Raw genomic sequence first — 25590 nt, forward strand, 5'->3', positions numbered from 1 at the left:
TATTTTTAAAATGAAAATCAAGGTATGTTACCCTCCTTCAAACCCTTACATGGCTTTCTGTCATATTTGCTTACAAAGCTTTATGTGATCTGCCTGTCACCTACCTCTTTGATCTCATATCTTACTGCTCTTTCCAATAGCCACCTGTACTCTAGCTAGCTCCAACAACTTCATTTACGTTCCTTGATACCTTTTTCCATCTCAAGAGTTTTGTGTTTGCAATTTTCTCTGCCCAGAGTATCTTCACTCTGACTCTCAGTTGAAATGGCACCTTCTTATAGGCACCTTGCCTACCCATTCTTTCTCATTTTGGCATGCCCCGATTACTTGTTTATTTCCTTTGATTTTTGTCTAAAATTCTTTAATTATTCTGTTTATTCATTTGTTTATTATCTGTCTTCCCAACTAGTATGTAATATAAACTCCAAGAGAACAGATTCTGTATCCTAGCATAGTACAGGCACATTGTAACATTGTAGCCACAAGTACATATTTTTTAGATGAATGAAGGAATGAAACACATTCATGGTATCATAGCATGAAAAAGCAGATTTGAGAAGTGTTAGAACATGAAAATACCTCCAGGCTTCATTCTCTCTCCCTCCCTCCCTCCTTATACCCCTCTCCTACATTTGTAGTCACACACATATGTATGTGTACAGTATGATGTCAAATTACATGTTGGTTAAAGCCTCAGTAAACTGGCACTTAATTTTTCAGTGCTTAAAATTTATTTTTTAAAGACTTTATTTTTAAGTAATCTCTACACACAACATGGGGTTAGAATTTATAATCCTGAGATCAAAAATCACATGCTCCACTGACTGAGCCAGCCAAGACCCCCTTAAAATTGCTTTAAAAGTAGACATTATTTAAATGTTCTGACTTAAAAAAATGTACTGACTATACTCAAAAACTATTCAGAATTTCTTAAGAAAGTAGAGAGTGAGCTATCTGCTTTCCCCATCCTTTTCACAAAAGGTACCAGTTATTTCTTACTGGGAAACAGTAATAACACAAGCTTTTCATTAAATTTTCAAAGTTTTTCCTTCTTACCCCTGATAAGAACCTCTTCACTGGAAGTATAGCTTGTGGTATTTTTAATGGGTTTTGCAATCCGTGCGTGTGAGTGAGTGTGTGTATGTGTATGTGTGTGTAAACTTATCTCCTTCATGTAGCTAGAAACAGCTCTTAAACCTGAAGTGTTCTTTAAAACATATACCTATATATGCAAAATTCTGTAGGTATTTACTTACTCAGATAATTTTAAAAAAATGACTAGATATCTGTCATCAACAGGAAAGAAGTGGTGTCTAAACAATGGTGACATTTTTTCAGAAAACACAAACTACTTATTAAAAGAATAAAGTGATGAGACAGAGAGCTTTATCCATCATCAGGAAATCAGCTTAGATATAGGAAGTAAAGGGTACAGTTAGAGACTACTTTGTATGCAGAGGGTTTTTGTTGTTGTTGTTATCCTTTTCCACATGGCCAGCTTTTACTTGCCCTTAATTTCCCAGCTTAATCATCACTTTTTAAGGAAGTCTTCCCTGACATTGCTGGGTTCTCCCCATATTATGTCAAATCATATGAAATAGTGCTTTATAAAATGATCTAGCATTGGCAATATATGTTCAACCTAATACTTACCCCATCATAACACATCATATTGGATTACCAAGGATCTGTTTATCTGTGAATTTCCTGTTCTTGATTGTGATCTCTGTGACTTGTCATTGTATATCTAGCTAGTAATCTTTCCTAGGTATTTGTTGAATGAATGAACAAACAGTAGAGTTTCTTTGAGTAAACTCTGGTACCGGTATTTTAATTAAAATGTTAATTTGGAAATGAGTATCCAGAAAATTGTCCAAGTTTGCAATGGATATCAAATCATTTCAGGTAATAAAACTCTAAGCCAATAGGAAGAAATTGTAGAAAACTCACTTGAAGTTGTTGAATGGACAGTATTGCCTTTAACTGAGTATCTGAGAAGCAAAAACTTTGGATAGAAGTCAGTCAGGCTTAGGAAAGGAGAGCCTATAAGATGTATTTACTCTTCAGAAAGAGGGGTCTGATAGTGATAGTAGACTTTTTTCTATGAAGTACTGAGGCCATCAAAATACTGGATGTATCAGTATGAGTTAGGTACCTATGTAGACATTTCCTGGGCTAGACCAGCATAGCAATTCTTAATTTATGTTTTTTTTTAATTGCACTTAATTTAGTCTAGATAAATGCTTCTCTTTTTTTTTTATTTTTATTTATTTATGATAGTCACAGAGAGAGAGAGAGAGAGGCAGAGACACAGGCAGAGGGAGAAGCAGGCTCCATGCACCGGGAGCCTGATGTGGGATTCAATCCCGGGTCTCCAGGATCGCGCCCTGGGCCAAAGGCAGGCGCCAAACCGCTGCGCCACCCAGGGATCCCTAGATAAATGCTTCTCAAATGTTAATGTGTATACTAATTACTTGTGAAAATGTTCAGTGTTACAATGCAGATTCTGATCTAGTATATCTTCTAAAATTATGCATACTTAACAAGTTCTCAGACAACAGCCATAGTGCTGGTCCCTGGACCACACTTTGAGTAGCAAAAAGGTAAAGAATACACATTTGGAAGCAGAGGAAGATGGCTCCTTGGCTCCTAGTTTCTTAATGTCTAAGTTATTCAGATTTTATTGGAATTCGATTTGCAACATATAGTATAACACCCAGTGCTCATCCCGTCAAATGCCCCCCTCAGTGCCTGTCACCCCACCCCCCCGCCCACCTCCCCTTCCACTACCCCTTGTTCCTTTCCCAGAGTTAGGAGTTTTTAAATCCAGACTCATGAGTTTGTGATAGGTAGACATTAAAACCATGGAGGTGATTTGTAAATACAGATACTGACCTTGTAATTCCTCAGGGTTCATCAAAATTGGGGTAGGTGAAGTATGGGTTAGGTGGAATTGGTCAAAAGGCCCTGCTAAACAAGGAACAACAAATTACAGACTGAGCACAGGGGCATAGTGTGTTGGGAATCAATGGAACTTACATCAGAATTAATTGGTCACATATATAATGACAAACAAAATCGTTATTGTGCTGAGTGGTAATTAGGCCTCACTGATAAAGCCATTTACCCTAATGACAGCAATGATCCTTAACAGGGTCAGTCTAGGTAATGAGCAGTCTGAGGGACATATCTGGTACCCTGTGCCACAAGCAGTGAGCTGACTCCATAGTAATTATTTGGTAGGACACTTGGCCTCAGAGTACTACACAGCAAGACAGAGAAGTAGATTAGACAGATCTCCATCATCAGGCCAGCTGACCTTTGACATCCTGCATATTTGAGGTCTAATTGTTAATGTTGCTGAAAGGTTTGGAATTATGTTCCAAACTTCTACAGTCCCCCTTCCACAGCTTCTAACAATCCTCCAGGATGGCCAACCTCTCGAACTCTCTTCTTTGGTCAGGTTTGGGGCCAGACAGTTGAATAACCCATATTTTAAAGTGGTCAATGGGGTTTGTTTTCATTAGACATGTAGAGGATACTGGTAGGATGTTATACTCAGCAAGTCCACCCCTGTTTCTCTCCCTGGCCCTAACCAGCTCTTTATACTCTCTGGGTATCAATATTTCTAGGTCATATCTGAGCCAATTAATGTAGAGGTTTTTATTATTCTTTTTTCCCATTATTACTAGAAAAGGTCATTAAAACTGAGAAGCATTGATGGATTTGATAATGTAAAAATTAACTTGTATAACAAATTTATCATGAAGAAAAGTAAAGTTCAAATGATAAAATAGGAAAAACTTTTGCAACACATATGATAAAAAGATATAGCCTTAATATATAAAGATCACTTAGAAATCACTAAGAAAAAAAAAAGTAGGGATGCCTGGGTGGCTCAGTGGTTGAGTGTCTGCCTCTGCCATGATCCCAGGGTCCTGGGATTGAGTCCTGCATTTGGCTCCCTGTGAGGAGCCTGTCTCTCCCTCTGCCTATGTCTCTGCCTCTCTCTATGTGTCTCTCATGAATAAATAAATAAAGTCTTTAAAAAAAAGAAAAAAAGTAAACATGCCAGTAGATAAACACTCTAATCTGGCAATTAAAAAATTATAAAAGTGGCAAAAAAATGTAAACAATATTCAATCACAAAATAATCAATGAAAAGCAAATTAAAACAATGAGTTACTATTTTATATCAAGGTAACAAAAAATTGACACTATATATATATATATATATATGATATATATAGTTCTATCAACATTGTATGTAAACAAATGAGATAAATACTATTATCATGTATATTTATTAGTGAATACATCTTTCCAAAAGGGAATTGATTTGTTAATAAATATCATAAAATTGTGGTAATTCTTTGACTTGATAATGCTGAAATTCAATCTCAAGAAATAATCAGGAATGTGTACAAGTAATGGGTGACATGGATGCCTATCTCAGTATTATTAATAATAGTACAAATGTGGGAAAACCTAGATGTCCATTCATAGGAGATTTAATAAATACATCATGGTATGTCCATATGGTAGAATTCTATGTAGCCATTAAAAACCATTCCAGTGGAAAATATCGACATGTGAACGTTTTAAAAATTGAAAAACTATTACAAGTAATAAGTTTCAGATAAGCTTTAAAAATTTATAAGTATGAATAGAAAACATTTTTGAAAGAACATATACCAGAACATTAATAGTGACTTTCTATGGAAAAAGGGATTAATTTTTTTCCTTCTTCTTTCTGCCTTTCAGGATTTTCTTGCATTAATATGTCATTAATAAGTCATTGCATTAATAAGTCATTAATATGACTTGCATTAATTAATTGCATTAATAAGTCATTAATATGACTTTGAAATTATAAACTAGAGGGAAAATGTTTATTAAAAGTGGAGAATATGTATATCAATATTATCACTGATTCTGCTCGGAAAGAAAGGGCTTTAGAATTTCATTGTTTCAATCATCATTTGTGAAAAATTATTTTTTGAACTATTCTGAAGTAAAATGGGTTTTTAAAATTGAGGTATAATTTACATAAAATGCAAAGATATTATGTACACAGTTTGGAGAATTTTGACAATTGTATACATCCAAGTGACTTCTAGCCAATCAAGACATAGAAAATTCCATTGTACCCCTTCCAAGTTAATTCTCACCACTCAGAGGTAAGCAGTTTTTTATATCTGTCACAGCCGATTAAGTTTATTTTTTAGAGATTCCATAGACATGGTAATCTAAAGTATTAACTCTTTTGTGGACTTCTTCCACTTTTTATAATGGTTTCCAGATTCATCCATGTTGTTGCATATTTAGCAGTTCATTCCTTTTTATTTCTGAGTAGTATTTTATCAGATGAATATAGCACAAATTGTTTTCCATCCTCTTGCTGATGAATGTTTGTGTTGTCATTCTTTGATATTATTGTGAATAAGGCTGCTATGAAGGCTCTTGTCCAAGTCGTTGTAAGTATGTTTTTCATCTCTTGAATAAACACCAATGAGTGGAGTTGCTGGCTCATAGGGAAGATATATGTTTCACTTCACAAGAATTTGTCAGTTTTTTTTTTAAGTGATTGTAAGTCCTTACACCTCCGTCATCAATGTCTGAGCATTCCAGTTGTTCTACATCCTTGCTAGCATTTGCTGTCTCTCTTGCATGTAAGAGATCATATCTCTAATGGCTGAACCTAGGTTATTGACGTTGAGCACATTTTCAAGTGCTTATTGGCCATTCATGTATCTTCTTTCGCCAAGAGTTTATTCAAGTCTTTTGCCCATTTTTATTGGGTTGTTTTCTTTATTATCGAGTTGTAGGAGTTCATTATACATTCTTCATACAAGTCCTTTACCAGATATACTTACCACAAATACTTTCTCCCACTCTGAGGCTTGTCGTTTTCTTCATGGTATCTTTTGATGGGCAAAAAACTTTGATTTTGATGAAACCCATATTATCAACTGTAGAACAATGTCCAGGTTTTGCATTCAACACTAATATGCAGTAGTATCCTTCCCCAACATAGGTGGTTCCCTCACTCAATTAGCAGCCCAGCTAGCTTATTCCTAAGAAGGTAGACTGACCCTTGCTACCCAGCATAACATGGGAACATGTTATGGGAACATAGGAACATTGAATGCATAATTTCAAGCTCCATCCCAGACTAACTGGATCAAAATCTACATTTTAATAAGATCCCATGTGACTGGTAAGCACATTAAAGTTTGAAGAGTACTAATCTATGCAAAAGTCCAACATCTCACAATTAGCCTCTAATTCCATCATGCATTTCTTCTTCATTTAGTTGAAGGCATTCAACTAAATATACAGTATTCAAGTAACTTTTTAGCTTCTAACATTTTTAACATTACAGCAAAAGAATTTATGTCAGCATGTGGCTGGGTAGATTTTCAGATTCAGTATTTAGTTCAACATCAGATACTCGACTCAGCCAGAGAGCCTAAATGGAACAGCTGGGTTAGTTTATATATTTCAAAAAACCTGTTTCCTTACCTCTCCTGAGAGACCACTGAGTCAAGCAATGTCTTTTTCCCACCATCTGGTTAGCTCCTGTACTAATTCATTTTGTCCCTACTCTGAAAAAGCTCAATTTAAAACTCATAATCTGCTTGGGCAATTTCTTTCTTTCCCTCTGTGTTCTTGGTTTTTCTCAGTGAAACTTACTGAAAAATATACATGTTTTTGCCCATTAATTTGCCCAAGTGTCTTTAAGGCACATCAGCGTAGGTGAATAACTAATTTATGCCACAACACAGTCTGCATAGAAAAGTATTCTAATGGCACTGTATTAAACTTCATTCACATCTGCAATTGAAGACATCAAATGGATATAGTGCTATGTGAGGCAACTATTCTAACTAGAGTGGTTGTTGATCACTGCATAAGACCTGCACTTTCATTCATTTGTTCCATCCACAGTGAGAGTTGATAGAGCCTTGAGAAACCCTCCAGATCTTGAACGGGGTTGCCATATTTTCTGTAGGCAGTGAAATCAATGACTAAAGAATCTGCAGAGTGGGTCAGAGAAATCTGGGCTACAGGCCGAGTTTTCTGACTTACTAGCTGTGTGAATTTGGGCAAATTACTTGAAGTCTCTGAGTCTCAATTTCTCTCATATATGAAATGGTGATAAATAAAATGTGTGGATCAGATCCAATAATGTCAGGAAAACATTTTGACAGTTTGCCTGGCCCATGGGGTGTGTTCAAGAAATGCATGTTCTAATCATTTATTTCATAAAGCACAGTTCGCCTGGTCTGATGCTTAGAATTCGTCTTTTTCAAGCACGGAAGTCAGGACTGCGTCTCATGTGGTGTGTATGTACATATGCATGCATATACATATGTATGTATTTGGAATTTGGGCCATCAATGAGAGACTTGAAAAGCCATAGATAACTGATGAGGATTAGAATAGGCAGATGCTTCTTAATCATTGCTCATTCAATTTTTGTTTTAAGTATCTGTGCAGAGACTGCGGGCAGATGTGCTCAGGGAAAGGACAGTTGTTTCAAATGCCCCTGCTCATTAGGCCAGCCGAATGACTAAGGGTGAATTCAGGACTTGCCATCTCTGCCTCCTAAAAGAAAATGTCACATCATTTTTTGTTTCTATTTGGTTTTACTGAAGTATAGTTGACATACAATACTACATTAGTTTCTGGTGTATAACACAGAGATTCAACATTCATATACATTATGAAATGCTCACCAAGATAAGTCTAGTTACCATATGTCAGGATACAAAGTTATTACAATATTACTGACTATATTCCCTATTCTGTAATTTTCATCCTAGTGACTTATTTATTTTATAACTGGAAGTTTGTGCCTCTTAATCTCCTTCACCTGTTTCACCCATCCCCCTCTCCCCTTACATCGTTTTCTGAATGTGCTGTATCAGAAATCCTGGGAGATCTCTGGACATGAGGCTAGAAAGGTGATAATTAAGCATGTGAAGAATTTTCTCCTTGCCAGGAAAAGATTAAAAAAAATGAGAGTAGCTGTTGGGTCAGATAATATTCCACATGAAGAATTGATTGGTAAAAGCACAGAAAGAGTTTTTCATTTTCTGATACCAGCTCTCTGAGCTGGGCTTATTTGTAAGGTTCCTTAAATTCGGCTGATTCCTGCTAGGGACTGAAAGGTCTGTTGCAGACTGCTTCATTTGGAATAACGGACAAGCACATAAATGCAGAAACACAGAAAGGCAACAGACATTTTACTGCTGTTTATTAGGACAGTGGAAAGTCAGAGACTGAAGTCCTTTATGGTGTGCTTCCTGAGTTAAGGCGGCCGCAAACCCTCCCTACTTATATCCCCCTCCCTCTTCCCCTGGCAGTAGATTTAGGATAGGTTGCATGATATATCTGCCTGTTGGGACTTTATGTGAGCGTAAATTAGTGAGCTTCTATTGCAAAGGTAACAGCTTGATAGGCAATCAACTTAATAGCTAAAGGTTACTCTTAAATATTACATTGCACATTTATTTTTATGTCCACCTTGCAAAAGTGCTTACTAAGGAGGTGTATGCCAGAAAGCACTATTGATTCAAGAGCCCTTTGCTGCATTGTGGCACGTACTCTCATTAGGCCAGCATCTGCGATGTGGAGGACTTGCTTCCTGCAGCAGGAACTGAGTGAAAATGGCCAGGAAGATAGTGTGCTAATGACATCACACTCTTGCTCCTGCTTTTCCAGTATTGAGTGCAAATTCTCTTGGCCTTTGCCTGTGTTGTTCCTGAGAATTCTGAGGCCACCAGGGAGTGACAAGATGTTTATTGGCCCAAATTCTCTCAGCATCCTGCAGCAATACCGCCTTCTTTATCCCACCTCTTTCCTATTGCCCACACTGTCCTCTTGTTTTCCCAGTGGTGACTCTGGAACTCTGGATGGACTTATGCATGCTTCAGCACTTTCAGCTCCCTTTTCTTAAAGGCAGCTGATACAGTGAAAGGAACTATAAAGTGAAACAGACTTGGGTTTCACTCCTGGACTTGGATGCTCACTAGCTGTGTGTCCTTGGGCTAGTGACTTCATGTCTCTGAGCTTCATTTTCATATCTACAAAATCAAGACAAGAAGAGCTCACTCATAGAGTTGACAGGAGAATTAAATGAAAGAATGTATCTACCATTTGGCACAGTGCCTGGCATCTAGTAGTCACTTTGCAAATATTACTCTTTCCCCGTTATTGCTCTAAGCATGAAGTAATTCCCACACCTCTCTGGGATCACTTGGATGCCCCAGTCCTCCCTGTTCCCTTGGCCCACATAATGGCTGTAGTGTGTACCTGCTACCTGTCTGCCTTCCCTACCTCTGTTTGGGAACTTGCTAAGATTTCCCCTCTTGGTCAGGACCCCTTACTCCTTTATCAGGAATCCAAGGATTTCCAGAAAATAAAAGCAGCCCCTGTTGTCACAATTGTCCAGGACTCTTGGCCTATAGCATCTTGAGATTAATCTCTTCTTTTACTTGGAGTCCTCTTTAGTGAGACTGATGCCTTTGGTAAATTGGCAACCGGTTTAAGCCCTGGCTTTTTCTTGCACTGGCAGATCCTTGATTCTGGATAAGTTGGTAAGGGAGGAGGAGGCTATCAAAACTTATGGCTTCCATCAAAGCTCTAACCAAATGCCACAAGGACTGGCCATGCCCAAGACCCAGCTTCAAGGCAGCAGAGAGAGGCATTGGGCTTTATTTCTTTTACTCTACAGCTTTATGAGCTTTAACTTGACTAAGGCATGGCTAGGGTCATTGTCAGCCTCATGGGGCCCCACTGCGGGGCAGGTGGGGGAACAGCAGAGGTCCTAGGAGCAGCTGCTTACTTTCTGATGCCCAAGTTCTTTGGAGCCCTATGTTTAGATTGTAGTCTTGGCCTCTTGGGCTTGAACACCGTGAAGGCCTCCAAGCTTCACAATGCTTCACAGAGCTAGGAGGGAGTAACAGCATTAATTTAACTTTACTGAATTCCTTTACACCTAATTCAAGTGATAGAAAAAAGAAAAAATCCAGTCAAATGACCCTTTGGAAGTCACTCCAGTTGGAGTAGATATGGAATAGCGGGACTACCTTAGAGGTGGCCTTGTCAAGGGAACAGGCCAAAATATCACATACTCTTACAAAGCAGAGTGGCGCGTCGGAAGACACGTGGGTGTGGAACTAACCACCAGATCATTCGGTGTGCTGATGAACTGCCAAATCACAAGTCACTTTGTCCTCTTATTTAGTATGCTTGCAGAACCCCTTCCCATAAATACCTGATTTCTTCTGCCTTTCTCACTACAGTCTATGTTATCACTTTCAGAAAATGAGGAAAGAAGTTGCTTTACCCTCCTTCTCCCCAGTGGCACACTAGCTCTGTGCCTTCCAGCAAGTTCCTTTACCTCCCAGGCTCAGCGTCCTTGTCCGACAAGGTATGTGATGATGCGTGTTAACTGAATGGATGAATACATGAATGTAAATGAGGATAATGATAACACTCAGTTTATAGCAGTCTTGTGGGAAGTAAATGAGAAGATAACATGTCTTTAGCTCTGCTCCTGGCACATAGCAGCAAGAGTTTCAGTAAATGTTAGCACCCCCTCTCCCCACTCCCCGGCACACACATAGCCTCACCACCTTCCAGGCAGCCCTGTTCAGACTACTGCAGCAAACATTTCATTCCAGGCTGTCTTCCTTCAGCACCTCTAGAGACTGCCTCCCACGCAGCTGGTGTGCGCGTTCAGACATCAAGTGACTCAGGGACAGTGTCAACAGGGTGATGGAAACTGCAACCAGACGAGAGGGTAGTCTGGAGGCAGAAATAACTCTGTGAGCTCAAGTGCCCACTGATCATTTTTCTCAGCAAGCTGAAAAGGTGCCCTGTGGGTGACTGGAGGTCTTGCAGAGATGGATTCTGTTAGAATATTTCAAGATTCCGACTCATTTAGATACTTTGCCAAATTAGAGAAATCTCAGCAGAAGCAAACCTGATCATTTACATATAGTGCCAGAGGTTTCAAACTAGGTTTCAGATTTCCTTGAGAGCTGATATGTGCTCAGTGATGTGCTAAGAAAATGGGGGCTAGGAGAGTAGCTGCTGCCACTGAAGAGCCTCATAGCCCACCTAGTGTTGATGAAATGTAGCCCTCTTTATGGTCTTATGCCGCTTGTCTTAGCAGCTTCTCCATGACATGCTTCTTCCCCATGTTTTTCTTGCCTCTCTGACCCTCTCTGCATCCTATCTGATACTTTTGTACTTTTGTCCTTTTCTTCCTTCTTCCCTTGCCTTTTGTGAACTCCCTTCTTCCAGGGTTTTTTATTTTCCCAAACACATTTCTCAAACACATTGTTTACTTTCCCATGTCCAATGTGGTCTCCAATTTGATCTGCCAGATTACCCCAGACATCTCATCCAATTTTAGGGGTCTGCAGCCAGAAAGGACATCTTGGAGAAAACAAGACTGCCCAAGAATTAAAATTGCATGAAAAGTAAATGGACTTCCTCAACAGGTTGTGAGATCCCCTTGACACAAGTAGTGCTTCAATGCCCCATTGGTGTAGATGTTGGAGGGAAGGTTTAAATATCTCATGGGATCCCTTAAGGATTCTGAGATCCTATAAACTTCAGTGAGTCAAAGCCTCTCATTTGTCAAATGACAAAATTAAGGCTAGATTTTTATAAAGATGCATGTCAGTACATGAACAGGGACAAAAGCCTAGGTGTCCTGACTTCTAGTCAAGGTTTTTTTCTCACTATAGCATAAGACTGCCCCAAACCCACCATCAATCTCACTCCTTCTGGAAAGCTCTCTTGATTAAATGTGTTTCAGCCTAAGTTGCATTCCACCTTAAGTATAACACCTTATCTTCCAAAAAATTCCATCACCACCATAAATGACTCTTACTCACACACCCATGAAGGGGTGGCATTAAATTCTTTACCAAGAAATGCCTTTGTGCCAAGCCGCTGGGTATACCATTGTCAATGAAAATAACGAAGCATGGAAGGAGGTAATCAGGGAGTTTGGCCAATACTTTTAACCTTTCAAGTGCTATCCATGCCTCCTTTCTTGATTACTTATGGTTATTTAGGCAAGAAGCTTTAACTGAATCTCTGGGTTGGCCCTACCAAGTCCAATACAATGCAAGATGAAGAGAAACAAAAGAAAGTAGTCAGTTTTGCCTTTGGAGAGCTGAGAATCTGGTTGGGAAGATAGCATGCCCGTGAGAAAATGACTTGAGACCAACTATAGGTAACATGGTAGCACGGACCCAGATGTATGCTTTAAACTGGAACTATAGGTAACAGCTTAGGATACTAAGGCAAAAGATTAGGGCTATTTTTCCATCAGTTTTTTCCCCCCCAATGATTGCTCAACCATCATCATCATCAACAACAACAATAAACATTGATGTGCGTCTGCCTTGCTGGATGGGTAATAAAGGAAGCATCCGTGTCAGGACGGAGATTAAGGCCACGCCTCAGGCAGCAAGTGACCAGGGCCAAGAATGTTCAGGTACATCGATATTCAGAGGAGGTTGCAAAAGCAGAGATCCTGAGGGCCTGAAGAGAAAGAAGCAGCTTGCCTGCAGAATGCTGGTCCCGGGCTGTTCCTTGAATAACTGGGAGGCTGAGAAGTAAAAGGTATGTCAGGTGTGGGAAGCAATAGAGAAAGGAGGTTAACTTTACTACGAGATGACAATGAAAAGCCCAACTGTGAAAGACCATGGATGACACATTAAAGAAGGAGTTTGCACCTTATCCTATAGCCACTTGGGTACCACTAAGGACTTTTGATAGGAAAAAGAGATGGATACACTTTGCAAAAAGTTTTGTAGGAGTATTCATTTGACTTTCAGTTATGATTTGTTGGTGGTAAGTGGTGGGGGAATGATGATGTAGATGGACATATGAAGCCAAAACCTGGAGATGTGGATTTCAGGGAGAAGAAACAAGTAAAACTGGAGCCCTTGTTTCAGTGTGGGGATTTATGGAAAACAAGACACTATATTTTAAACACAAAAATCAAAGAATGTTGTTTACATAAAATCAATAAGCAATTCTTCAGTGATTTGGACGTACTTGACCTCTTCTTCCAGTTTCATGTTTTAAAGGAAATATAAGATCAAGATGAATATTGATTTCTTCTGGTTATGCATGAGTAAAAGTGTCTTATATTCTTGTGAATATCTTACCTTCTTTAAACATAAATACAACCAAAACACTATTTCTTGCTAAGTTAACAATTCTATAACATTCAAGTGAATTTTTAATTTTTATGTCTTTTTGTGGTGGAGGCTGGTGCCTGGGTGGTGCAGTCATTTAAGCGTCCAACTCTTGGTTTCAGCTCAGATTGTGATCTCAGGGTCGTGAGATCGAGCCCTGAGTGGGGCTCCACGCTCGGCAGAGAGTCTGCTTGGAATTCTCTCTCTTCCTCTGCCCCTCCCCACCACACACACTGTCTCTTTATAAAATAAATAGATAAATCTTTTTAAAAAATAAAGTGAATTTTAAAAAATAAGCTCTTGCCCCTGAGAGCAAAACCCTTTTTATTTTCCATCTTCCTTTGCAGACTTAATCTCTCTATATAAATTTATTTTACATGATTGTCATTGCAGTTATTTATATAACTATCATTTAAACCTATATAGTAAAAGAATGCTTTTTAATTGAAAACTCACAAAAGTGAAAAAAAATGTCACAAAACAGAGTTTAAAATAAATCGCTATATTGACACAACTTTGTAATGATCCCCAAACTCTCTCTAAACTACACCTAAAGTCACACAAGCTGTTAGGAGATCCACTCATATTTCACAAGCCTAAAACCTGACATCCAAAAAACATACCTGATATTTTTGTAGGACCATTATGCTCATCATGAGCTAAAATGGACTTTAAGGGAGGTGGGGGGGATGGGTGACATCGGTGATGGGAATGAAGGAGGGCACTTGTGATGAGCACCAGGTGATGTATGGAAGTGCTGAATCACTATATTGTACACTTGAAACTAAAAGCACATTGTATGTTAACTCACTGGAATTTAAATAAAAACTTGAAAACGTGGGCTTTAATGTCTTGCCCTAACCCTAGCAATGCTTATCTAATTCTCCCAAGAATAATAGCAGTTGCCTCCATTGCATGCTTACCAAATGCCAGGTACCATGCTGAGCAATTTTCATACATTAATGATCTCATTAATTTCTTACAACATCCTAATGGGATAGGAATTATCCTCATTTTATATAGCAGGAACCCCATGCTAGAAAGATTAGTGACTCAACCAAGACCACCAAGTTCATAAGTAGCAGAGGGAGATTTCGGGTTTGGGTTGGCCTCATTCCTGTGTCTGAACTCTTAACTGACTCTCAAGATACTATTTTCAACTTTAACAGGAAAGGAGCTATTTTTGTTCCTATTTAGTGTCTCGCTCCCAGCGCCCATGTAACTTTTCCTTTCAGTAGCAGCAACCCTATAGAATCCTTGATCACAGCCATCAGTGGGGTGAGCAACCCTGTGGCTGACTTCAAAGGCGTAAATCCCGGGGACGCCAGCCCAGTGAGAACCAGCCCTGGCCAAGCCTTTGGAGGGTTTTACCTGGTAGAAAACTGCTTCTTCCCCCAATGATATCGACCCCAGGTGCTAAGCTGCTGAGATCACTTACTCGCATAATCCGTGTCTCCCCATGTTTCCATATTACAGAACCTTCTGGGCTTAGGGGGTGGGGGTGGGGAATGTGACAAAGCACAGCTTCTATCCTGCTAGTCCTTTGGCAAATACTCTTTGAGTACCTCGTCTGTGTCCGGTGTCATGTTTGATCAGCCCTTGTCGCTGTCATTTGTGTTTGCACAGATGTCTTGTTTCTTTCATTGGAGCCTCAACTATTTTTTTAAAGATTTTATTTATTTTTTCATGAGAGACAGGGCGGGGGGCAGAGACACAGGCAGAGGGAGAAGCAGGCTCCATGCAGGGAGCCCGATGTGGGACTCCATCCCGGGACTCCAGGATCATGCCCTGGGCCCAAGGCAGGCGCTAAACTGCTGAGCCACCCAGGGATTCCCTCAACTATTTTTTTTTTTATCTTGTTGCTTGCTTTCCTCTACTGTATAGTTGGAAAAACAGAAACTTCCGCAGCAGTTTCTCTTGGGCACTCTGGGCTAGCCACATCAGGCATGGTCTGGTCACTTTCTTGATGAGCTAGTGCCTGAGAAGTTTTCTGGACTCACCTTCAGTGCTCTGGGCGGGGACAGGGCCAGATTCCAGGGCAACCTGTGTTATCATACAGGGCCTGTGTTGAGAAGGGCCCCGGACTTGGTTAGATGCTCTGCTATTACTATCTTGAAATTCTTAATGATTTTTGAACAAGGAGCCTTGCATTTGCATTTTATGCTTGGCCTCACAAATCACATAGTCCCAGATGGGGCCTTGGCCCACTGCAGCCAGGGGGAGCTATGCTCACACAAACGATCATTCCCAGCCCCACCCCAGGTCCCTCCTAGAGGATTGAAGGCTGGTGGGAAGATGCATGTCCAATTGGCCTTACTCAGTGGAAGTCTGCTCTCTCTCCAGTATCCAGTGGTAAACATCTTTGAGTTATCAGATATTTTGCAATTTGCTCTGCAGTCAGACATAGTCCAGGGATAGAGAAGTAGAGTCAGAAGATGTGGCTTACATTTAGCTCCACCACCCACTCACAAGATAATCTTAGTAAGTCACGTCATGTCTTGGGGCCTCAGTATTCTATCTGGAAAATGGAAATAACCATGTCTGCCTTACATACATACCTGAGGGACGTTTGTAAGGCTCAAATGAGATTGTGTATTTGAACACCTTTGAATGCCATTTCAAGCTTTTGGGACCAGGATAATTGTTTCTTTCCAAGGTTTAAGTACAATAGCTTAAAAGTTGTCCTGTTTAACAGAATAAATGGTGATGGTTATTAAAGAAAACTGTAACTTAGGAAACACACAAAGAAAAAGATCAAAAGGAACAGGAAACCTTGCAGAGAATGCCTGACATGTCTTGTGTTGGAACCTACCAGAGTGACTAGTAGCCATGATACTGTCAAGTTCTTGCTGCAGTTTGCATTATTTTTAAATAACAATTAAGATCTCAGGAGCATCATTTCTCAGCTGCAAGTCTATAGCTTTTCTGAACATTAGCCTAACTATTCAGAAAGGAGGAATGGAAATATTGGGGAGGAATTTGTGCCTACTTGTCTAATTTCCAAATGCCTTGTATTCCTCTTTCTCCTGTCCTTCTGTCTGTTGACAGCTGATATTAAATTGTTGTTGTCTTTCAAAAAAAAAAAGAAATAAATATTTAAAATAGTATTTTTCCTGTGGGTCAAAAGCCACTGTCAATCTCCCACTCCCTGCCCCCCATTTCGAGCCAGGGATGGGCAGTTACCTGGTATCACTTTTACTGAAAGTTGGGAATAAAACACAGAGGATCCTGAACCCGCCAGAACTGCCAGTCTCCTGTCCTCTTAGCTGGTATGAGGTGAGGAGCCTAGCCATTTTTGAAGGTTGTACTCTTAAATAAGCTCCCTTTTATCTTCCATGGTTGTTCTGACAGTTTTCTAGAAAGTTGGTTCATCCAGTGATTTATATAGTCAGTTCATTTTTGGGCTCATTTGCCACATTTCCAGAGTAAAAAGCATAATGTGTGTTCCTGATTTACAAGCTGGGCTTTGTATCTATTTCTTCTAAGTCTAGAATTTGCTTCTTGGTTAAAAACATCATATTTCCAAGTTAGTAGACAACTAGATGGGCCATATGCTGCTCAAAAAACTTAGAGAGGGGATATCTCATGATTACTGCTAAGGTTACTTTTTCCCCAGGCAGCTCATTTTGGACATGGTAGCCTTGTCTGATCTGTGCACAAATTATTCTAGCATCCAAACAGTCCATACAATTTGGCCATTAAGATGGTCTAAAACACTGATCAACCATTTGCAGTCTTGTTTTGCTTATCCGATACACATGGCTACACAGTGTAAAATTTAAACTTAAAAAGCAATTTTACAGTTCCTTATACTTCATTTCATTTTGTCATATCACCAAGAGCCATTCATAAATGAATCTTCATATTCCTATGGCTTAGCCTCTAGTCTTATCACAGATCCTGCTTTAGCACTTTGGCTATTTTTTTTAAAGGCTATAACCTTTCTGGATTAGTGTCCTCTGAGGTGTTTCACTAGATTTGTCAAACTTGCTTTCCCCCTAATACTCCAAGGCCGATATATTATGGTACTTTGAGAGGTGCATATGTGTGCAGCTTTAAGCAAAATATACCCCCATTCACAATATCAATGACAAAGGAGAAACAAAATGGAATGATTCTATGTGCTCTCAAACTGGCAAAGGGACTCTGTTCCTAACCAAATGTGCTCAAGCCCCTGAAATAAAGGCTGCTAATGGTAGCAGGGACAGAATTGTGTATGGTTCTCATGGAGTAGATGCCTCCCCCCAGGAGATTGGCTGCCCAACATCCAGGAAGGAGCAGAGTGCATGTGAACAATGGGCTCTACCGATGACCACTTGAGCCCAAGGCCAATTGCCTCTCCTCTCCTTCCATTCTCTCATCTGTAACAGGAGGGGGTTGGGATCCTCCAAAGAGTGGGCTTTGATAAGGAAGCGATAGATAAGAGACTGTAGAAAATAGTAGCAAAGAGCATGGGCTATGTAGCCAAGTAGCCTAGGTTCAAATTCTGGCCCTGTCATCTACAAGTCTAGTGGCCTTGGTGAAGTTACTTAAACACTCTGTGCTTCATTTTCCTCATCCACAGAAACTGTACAGTAATAAAGCCTATGTCACAGCATTGTTATAAGAATAAAATAAACTCTTATATGGAGAGAGTTTAGCACAGTACCTGATACATGGTAAATGCTCAATAAATTATAGCTATTATTGATACCAGTGGTCAGCAAGCGAAGAAAGTTCAGAACTTTGGATTAGGGTGATGCGTGGCTCTAGAGTCCCAGAGAGCCCAAAATATCAGGTGACTCAGTATCCCTCAGCCAGTGGGACTGCTGGATACTAAGTCACTATCCTCTTTACCTAGCTGGGCCATTGGTGGGTGGAATGTTTCCCTCCCCATCCCCTCCCCAACACACTACACACACCCTATAATTCTCACCCCTTTACAGTGCTTCACCCGAACCACAAAAGACATCCACAGACACACAACGCATGCAGGCCCACAACATCATACTTCCACACATCATTCAGAGCATGCTCTCACACACACCTCCCACACTGCTCACACATACACTCTGTCTCTCTCTCTCTCTCTCTCTCTCTCTCTCTCTTGCTTGTTCCAGGACCATTAAAAGCAATAATGACACTTATAACATGTAGGCTTAGAATAGTGCCCCGGACCTACACTATGCCCCTAGAGGCCACCTCCTCCACAGTATTATGTGCCTGTCATCTCTTAATGGAAGTGATGTGCTGCAGCTGGCCTTGCGAGGCCCCTGTCCAGCTGGTTGCTGAATGAATGAGAATGTCTCATATTTACTGACTGAGTGAGGCCTTCATTACCTGAAGTTCAAAACTCTTCCCTTTTCAACACTGTATGGGCGCCCAATTACACAGAGTCCCTTCCTGCCTCACCATCACAGCTGTAATCACTGCCTCAGAGGCCCATACAGAATCACAGCAGAGAACAGGAGGGCCTCTGTGGCCTGTGGAAACAGAGTCATTTTGACAAATGTTCTGTGGTCTTCCATAGTTCGGGAGCCAGGTATTGGTTATTGGGCCAGAAGAACACAGTGTGGCTGGACTCCAACTTATTCGGATATCTTGAATTCTGCACAACACTGCATCAGGTCTCAGGCTGGTCAGTAAGAACAGTGGGAAGCAGACAAACCTGCTACTTGAGGGAAATTCAGTTGAAGAAAATGAGTACCCCCTCTTCCAGCTGTTGCCTTACACAATGACTATCCCTTCAGGGTTACCAAGCCTCCATGGGGCACCCTCCCGTCTCAAATTTTCCTTCCTTCTTTAAAAACTCTTTCTCCCCAGCGCCCTGTCAGTTGTTGCACTAGAACAATGATACAGGTGTCACCCTGCTTCAGGAAAAGCACTAGCCTCCAAAGAACCCCAACCCTGCTGTGACACTTGGTGCAAGACACCTCTTTGCTCACTTCGAGGTGGCAGTTTCTCCATTGGCTATGTAAAGGTCAGAGGCCGTGTTCTGCAACTTCCTCTTCCGTGACTTGTTATTTGAGGTGTACCCATTTACTTCTAACACTGGAGGAGATTATGTCCCAGATCTGAAAAGTATCCCTGACCTAGAAGCTGCTCCTGTACCTAGAATCATTTCCTAAAACCAACAGGATTCACTGATCAGGGCATTGAGTGAGGGAGGGTGACCTAAAAGCCTTTGGTTACCTCTTGTGATTAGAAAGCTACTCTGAAGGAATCAGATGTCAACTTCTAGAAGTGAAGCTACCTGAAGGCTGCAGCCAGAGCTAAAAAGCACAGAGAAAGCCTGATGTCATGGAAGGGGACCAGCCTTGCAGTCAGAGAACCGGACTAGTGGTCCCACTAGGCCACCCACTTGCTGGGTGACCTCTTCACGTCCACTATGAGGACTCATTTTTCCATTTTGAGAAATAGAGAGTGGAAATGGATGCTCTCTAAGGTCTAATCTGATGTTGATATTTGATTTTTCTCCCTAAAGCTTTTACACAGAGTATCACCCATTCTAAAGTCACACACTCTGTCCTCAGTCCTGGACCAGTGTTTGGTTGCTAGGGTAAACAGGCAAGCAGAAGCGTATGACTATTCTTACGGCCCCTGACATTTGCCAAGTGTGTATCTATCCCGCTGACAGTGTCAGTGGGGTCAGCTTTGTGTCTGGACAACAGCATATGTGTATTATTGCTCAACTTGAATAACAGCGCCACTGACTACCTGACAGACAAAAAGGCAGCGGGTCCTTTATGACGGCATTGAGTGCTCTCCCACTGTCAAGGAAACTGACTATCTGATCATGTGAGCTGATTGATGTGGAGGGGCTGGGTAAAATATAAAGCATGGTAGAAATGAGAGCTGTTATTAAAAGAGTAAAACATTTACCCAGATGGCAGTATTGATGTAGCACTGTGGTTAGGTCTTGCCAGTTTTGTTGAAATGGGTGATTGATCTTAGTGAGCATCCACCTAACCACAGGAAGATAACCCAGCATGCTGTCTTCATAAGCTCCTCCTTACCTGAGTGAGAGAAAAAAAAATAGTCATCTAGCCTTTATGTTCCTGGGGCACTTTTAGGCAAGGTTTTAGACCGTCCTTAATAAGAAAATGCCAGCTTTCCAAGCCTGTAATCTGGTTATCTAATACCTTGCTAAAGTGATTAAAATTGATTAAAATGAGGAGGGAATGCTCTTTTGAAAAAAGAAAGAAAAAAGAAAATGATTGGATTTCTATGCTTTAGATTATACTTAGGCACAGATGAAATTAACTTGATCTTGATTGAATAAAGGACACTCTAAACTTATTCCAAGTATGAACATTGTTTTCTGGAATGCTTCAGCACAAAATGTCACTGTCACTTTTGTTTCATAAGCACAGATATCTTTTAATGCATAGATAATGTACTTTATATTATAGAGGCTCTGAAAGCATCCACACATGCATAGATATTTATTTACAACTGTTTTTGTAAACCAAAAGAGAAAAGCCTTGGTTGACTTTTAAGCACTTGCATTTTCAAATTTCAACACAGAGAATTATGACTGTGGAACACCTCATTTACATAACCAAGAGGTGGCAGTATTACATCCATGATGTGTTCACTGCACCATGTATCATTTGACAATAAAAAAGTGAAATGTGTAAATAAAGATATGTAACAAATATTTCTGTTCTTCCTAAATGGCTGCATCGATGATAGCCACTAAAAAGCATTCATTAAAGTGTGATGTTTCCTTGTAAACAACAATCACGTCCCCACACCACCACCACCAAGAAAAAAAAAAAAAAAGAAAAGAAAAAATCAAAGCTAGGAACCACAATTTATTACCACCATGAGTTTATTGCAGCTCTGGGAATCCATACAGATCTCCTTCAGTAATCATTTGTTTTCTGGTAAAATATTCACCTCCTTCATAAATATAGTTAAAAATCAATTTAAAAAAACAATCATGAGACTCCCCAAAGTAAGAGCTTCTATTTCTACATAAAAAGCAATTTAGAACAACAACAAAAAAGAGAAAGAATTGACTAGGATCAATAGTATCCTACAAACTGATTATTAACTACTAAAAAATAACTATTTGAAATCAAACCCCTTTGGTTACCTCCCAAGATTTTTTGAGCAACTGCTAAGTTATGACCTGTGACTTGTGACTTGGGTTATGGTCCAATTAAATTGTACCTAAGCTACCTGAACCTGTTCTGTTTTATTTTTGGTTTTCTATTTCTAACCAGTTGCGGCAATCAAAGACCAATAACAGCAGAAGCAAAAATCATTTAAAAACATGAGTCTGTTGGGTCACCAGTTTCCTATAAAACTACTCTTAGCAAAAATCAATACCATAAATATATCTGAGTGCTTAGGAATAGGTATTTATAATAGAAGTTCTTGGAAAAAATAGTTTAAATAGGAATTGAGTACTTTACATTTGGCTTTACAGAAAGTTAGGTAGATCAAATTTTCTGACACTCATAGGAAAATATGTTATTTTAAACCATGAACTACATCATGCAAGACTTCTAAAGGTCCACCAGCCCTATATCTCAGCTATTTGGGTATTGGGAAATATTTTTATGTTATTTGTGTATTTATTAGATTAGATTAGAATCAGCACACAGTCTGTCTAGAATGTTTTTTGTACAGGCTCTAAAAGTCATCTAGAGACAACTAAAGGGTATTTAGAGCATTAATAAGTGACACATACCAAAATGATATCCAGCTTTCAGTTTCTAAAAGAATATTCAATTGATACAGTGAGACTGGCAGTTCTGACTGATGCAGGCATTTGACTATTTTAGATATATCCTTTTCATTTCTTCTGTATTTCATTTTAAGTCAGAAATTGCAGTTGTGATCGAAGGTACTGAATATTTTCTTCATATATGGCACAAACATCAAACACTTCTTCAATGTGTATAGACTGAGCACCTACTTTGGCAAAAACTGATCTATGGGCAGGATTCAGAGTGAGGATTGTGTAATAGGATGACAGAGAACAGGGTTGTGCCACTGGGCACATAAGTAGATTAAATACTCCAGTAACTTCAGTAACTTCAAAGCAGACAAGAGTTTCAATTCCCAAAAAGGGATGGGGGAGTTAATGATTTGAACAAGTCTTCCAGTTTTATTACACTGTGGAATAATTTCTAGTCTCAGTTTCATTCTTAATCAAATTTGGTGCATTATGTTGTCATTTCCTACAATGTAAAAATAAAAATGTATTTTAGTGCTTAATTTAATTTATATTCTCTTCCTATGTATGAATTATGTGGTTGTGTCAAGATATTTGATGCTTCATCAATCCCTCACCTTTCTCTGTATCCAGAAACCACGCACTCAGATTCTACCCCTCTCATCCCGCTATTTTCCCTACTAAGAGATTTCTTATTTCAGAGAAAAGATGTGGGTTGGTCAAGAGCAACAAGAATAATATCAACATTGGGACGTCTGGATGGCTAAGCAGTTTAGCGCCTGCCTTCAGCCCACGGCGTGATCCTGGAGTCCCAGGATGGAGTCCCACATCGGGCTCCTTGCATGGAGCCTGCTTCCCTCTCTGCCTGTGTCTCTGCCTCTCTCTCTTTCTGTGTCTCTCATGAATAAATAAATAAAATCTTTTTAAAAAAGAATAATTTTGACATATATCTCTTTACAATATACCAGATACTTTGCTAAGAGCTTTACGTGGATTTTTTCTATGTAATCCTCACAACAAACTACCATTTCAGGTAGGTGCTGTTGTTTTCCCTGTTTGAACGGTGAGGAAACAGAGACTCAGAGATGTGAACTGACCTGCCTGAAGTTCCACAACTGGTAAGTGCTGAAGATACAGCATGACACCACTTAAGGGAGGCATCACCACCACCACCACCATCAATTTAGTGAGTTGCATTATGTGTCAGGTACTACCCTAAGCATTTTACAAGCATCAGTTCATTTAATCCTCACAAACCTTGGGAGGCAGGAGCTAATGTTATCTCCATTTTACAGGTGAGCAAATGGAGACACAAAGATTATATAACCTGCCACAAGCAAATAGCCAATAACCTGGGATTTAAGGATTTAAATTCAGGTCTCTCTTGACTCCCAAACTCTTAACAGTCCTGTTCTAAAATAGAAGACAAAATTCAAGATGGACTCCAAGGACCATCCAGTTTATAAAAGCATGTTCAAATAATCTTAGTGCTGAACAAAGATCTAAAATTTTACTTTATGCTTCTGGTTGGTAGTTCTGCTTCCAAAAGCCCAAGACTCTCTCTGCACACAGACTTACATGTTTCCACTTCACTCAATATAGTGTTTGGCTCTGTTCTGTAAATAGGGATCAATCCAGGAGGAAACATGCTAATATCAACATTCTAACTCCAAAAAATTCTTAACTAATTTCATCAAAAGAGTTGAAGATTTTGCGCATACATATATCACTTACAGATACAAATGATTCTTTGCCAACACTCAGACCATCAAAGCACCGCGGATAAAATAGATCCCTTTGGATTTCACAGACCATTTAAGCAGTCTGGTTGAGAGAAGAGGGGACTCTGGGCCTCGATATTTGCATTCAAAGAGATAAATAATTGAAGACTGATACCTAAGAAATCTAAAAAAAATGAATCAGATATATGAGAATTTCATACATTGAAAGACATTTTATGGACTGTGGTGCAGATCTAGGACTGCAGAGCATTCTTTTTCTTAGGGAATAATAAAAGCTTTTTGGCACTAATGTACCATGAGGCAGAGCTATCTACAAAAGACTACAATTAAAGAAAACTTTCTTTTACTTTGTACCAAAGAAATGATTTCTATCCCAGTCTCCAAAGATTAAAAAAGCTCATGTGCAAAGATAGAGACATCTATTCTTTGAATTATTAAAGTTGTCAGTCCCTATTTTTAAAAAGTCAAATTAATATGCAGTCCTGGAGGTCTGAGCCCCACTTCCATTTATGGGAGACAGCAGTAAGGATGCTGGCTTTGTCTCTCTGTTTCTCTAAGTAATGATCAAACTGAAAAGATGAGTTATTTGTAATTAACCCATCCATTAAAAAACAGGATATATCTAAGGAAAAACCCAATCATCATCAGTTGAAGTTTGGGTTCAGTAACAGGCTTGTCTTTGGAAAGCTAACTTAAATCTCATTTATTGGTGTGTGCATTAGAAATTTATTGCTAGCTCTTCTGTTGGGCTTTGCTTTGTGCTATTCAGCACATTGCTGGTATTTATAATGAAAGAACTTGGTGTATGGGTAATTTCAAACAGGGTAAATACCACGGAGATATGACTTCAAGTTAAAATTCTCTGTGACCTCAGGCAAGATTACTTAACCTCTCATGCCTTGGTTTTCTCTTGTGTAAAATAGGATGTCTGATTTATTAATTCCACAGGTGTTTCTGAGTACCTATTATATGCTCAACACTAAGATTGTCATGATAAACAAGACAAAGCCCTTGGCTTCACGTTGCTTATAGTCTAAGTGGAGAGATAGCCAACAAATATATAAACAAATGATATAATGTAGTATTTCAGAGGATAGTATGTTCTATGGAGAAAATAAAGCATAATAAGGGAATAGTGAGGGATGAATAGAACAGATGGACTTTTTTTTTTTATATATAGAATGTTCCATGAGGCCTTCTTTGAGTCAGAGACTTCTGAGCAGAGACCTGAATGAAATAAGTAATCCAGTCATGCAAAAATTTTGGGTGAAAAGTATTCCTTCTAGAAGGAGACAACACAAAGACTTTAAGGTGAGTATGCTTAATATATTGGAAGTATAAGCTGGAACAGAGTAAGGAGAATTGAAAGCAGTAGGAGATACGGCAAAGTCATAGACGACCTTCTAGGTCATGATTTTGGGTTTTATTCTAAGTATGATGAGAAGGTATTGGGAATTCAACGAAGGAAGTGATTTTATCTGACTTAACAGAGCTTTTTTTTAAGAGTTTACTTATTTATTCATGAGAGAGAGAGAGAGAGAGAGAGAGAGAGAGAGTCAGAGACACAGGCAGAGGGAGAAGCAGGCCAAAGGGAGCCTGATGCAGGACTCGATCCCCAGTCCTGGGATTACACCCTGAGCCAAAGGCAGACACTCAACTGTTGTGCCACCCAGGTGTCCCTGACTTAACAGTTTTAAAAAGATAATTCTGCTATGCAAAGAATGGGTTTTAGGTGGGGCAAGAGTGGAAATAGAGAGCAGTTAGGAAGCTATTACAATAATCCAGGCAAGAAATGATGTTGGCTTAGATCCTGATTGTTTTCAACAGAGAGAGTGAGAATCAGTCAGATTTGGGACATATTTTAGAGGCAGAGCCAACAAAGTCTCTTGATTGATTAGATATGGTGTATGAGGGAAAGAGAGGTGCCAAGAATGATTCTGAGGTT

Source organism: Vulpes vulpes, chromosome X (assembly GCF_048418805.1).
Source record: "Vulpes vulpes isolate BD-2025 chromosome X, VulVul3, whole genome shotgun sequence".
NCBI classification, from domain to species: domain Eukaryota; kingdom Metazoa; phylum Chordata; class Mammalia; order Carnivora; family Canidae; genus Vulpes; species Vulpes vulpes.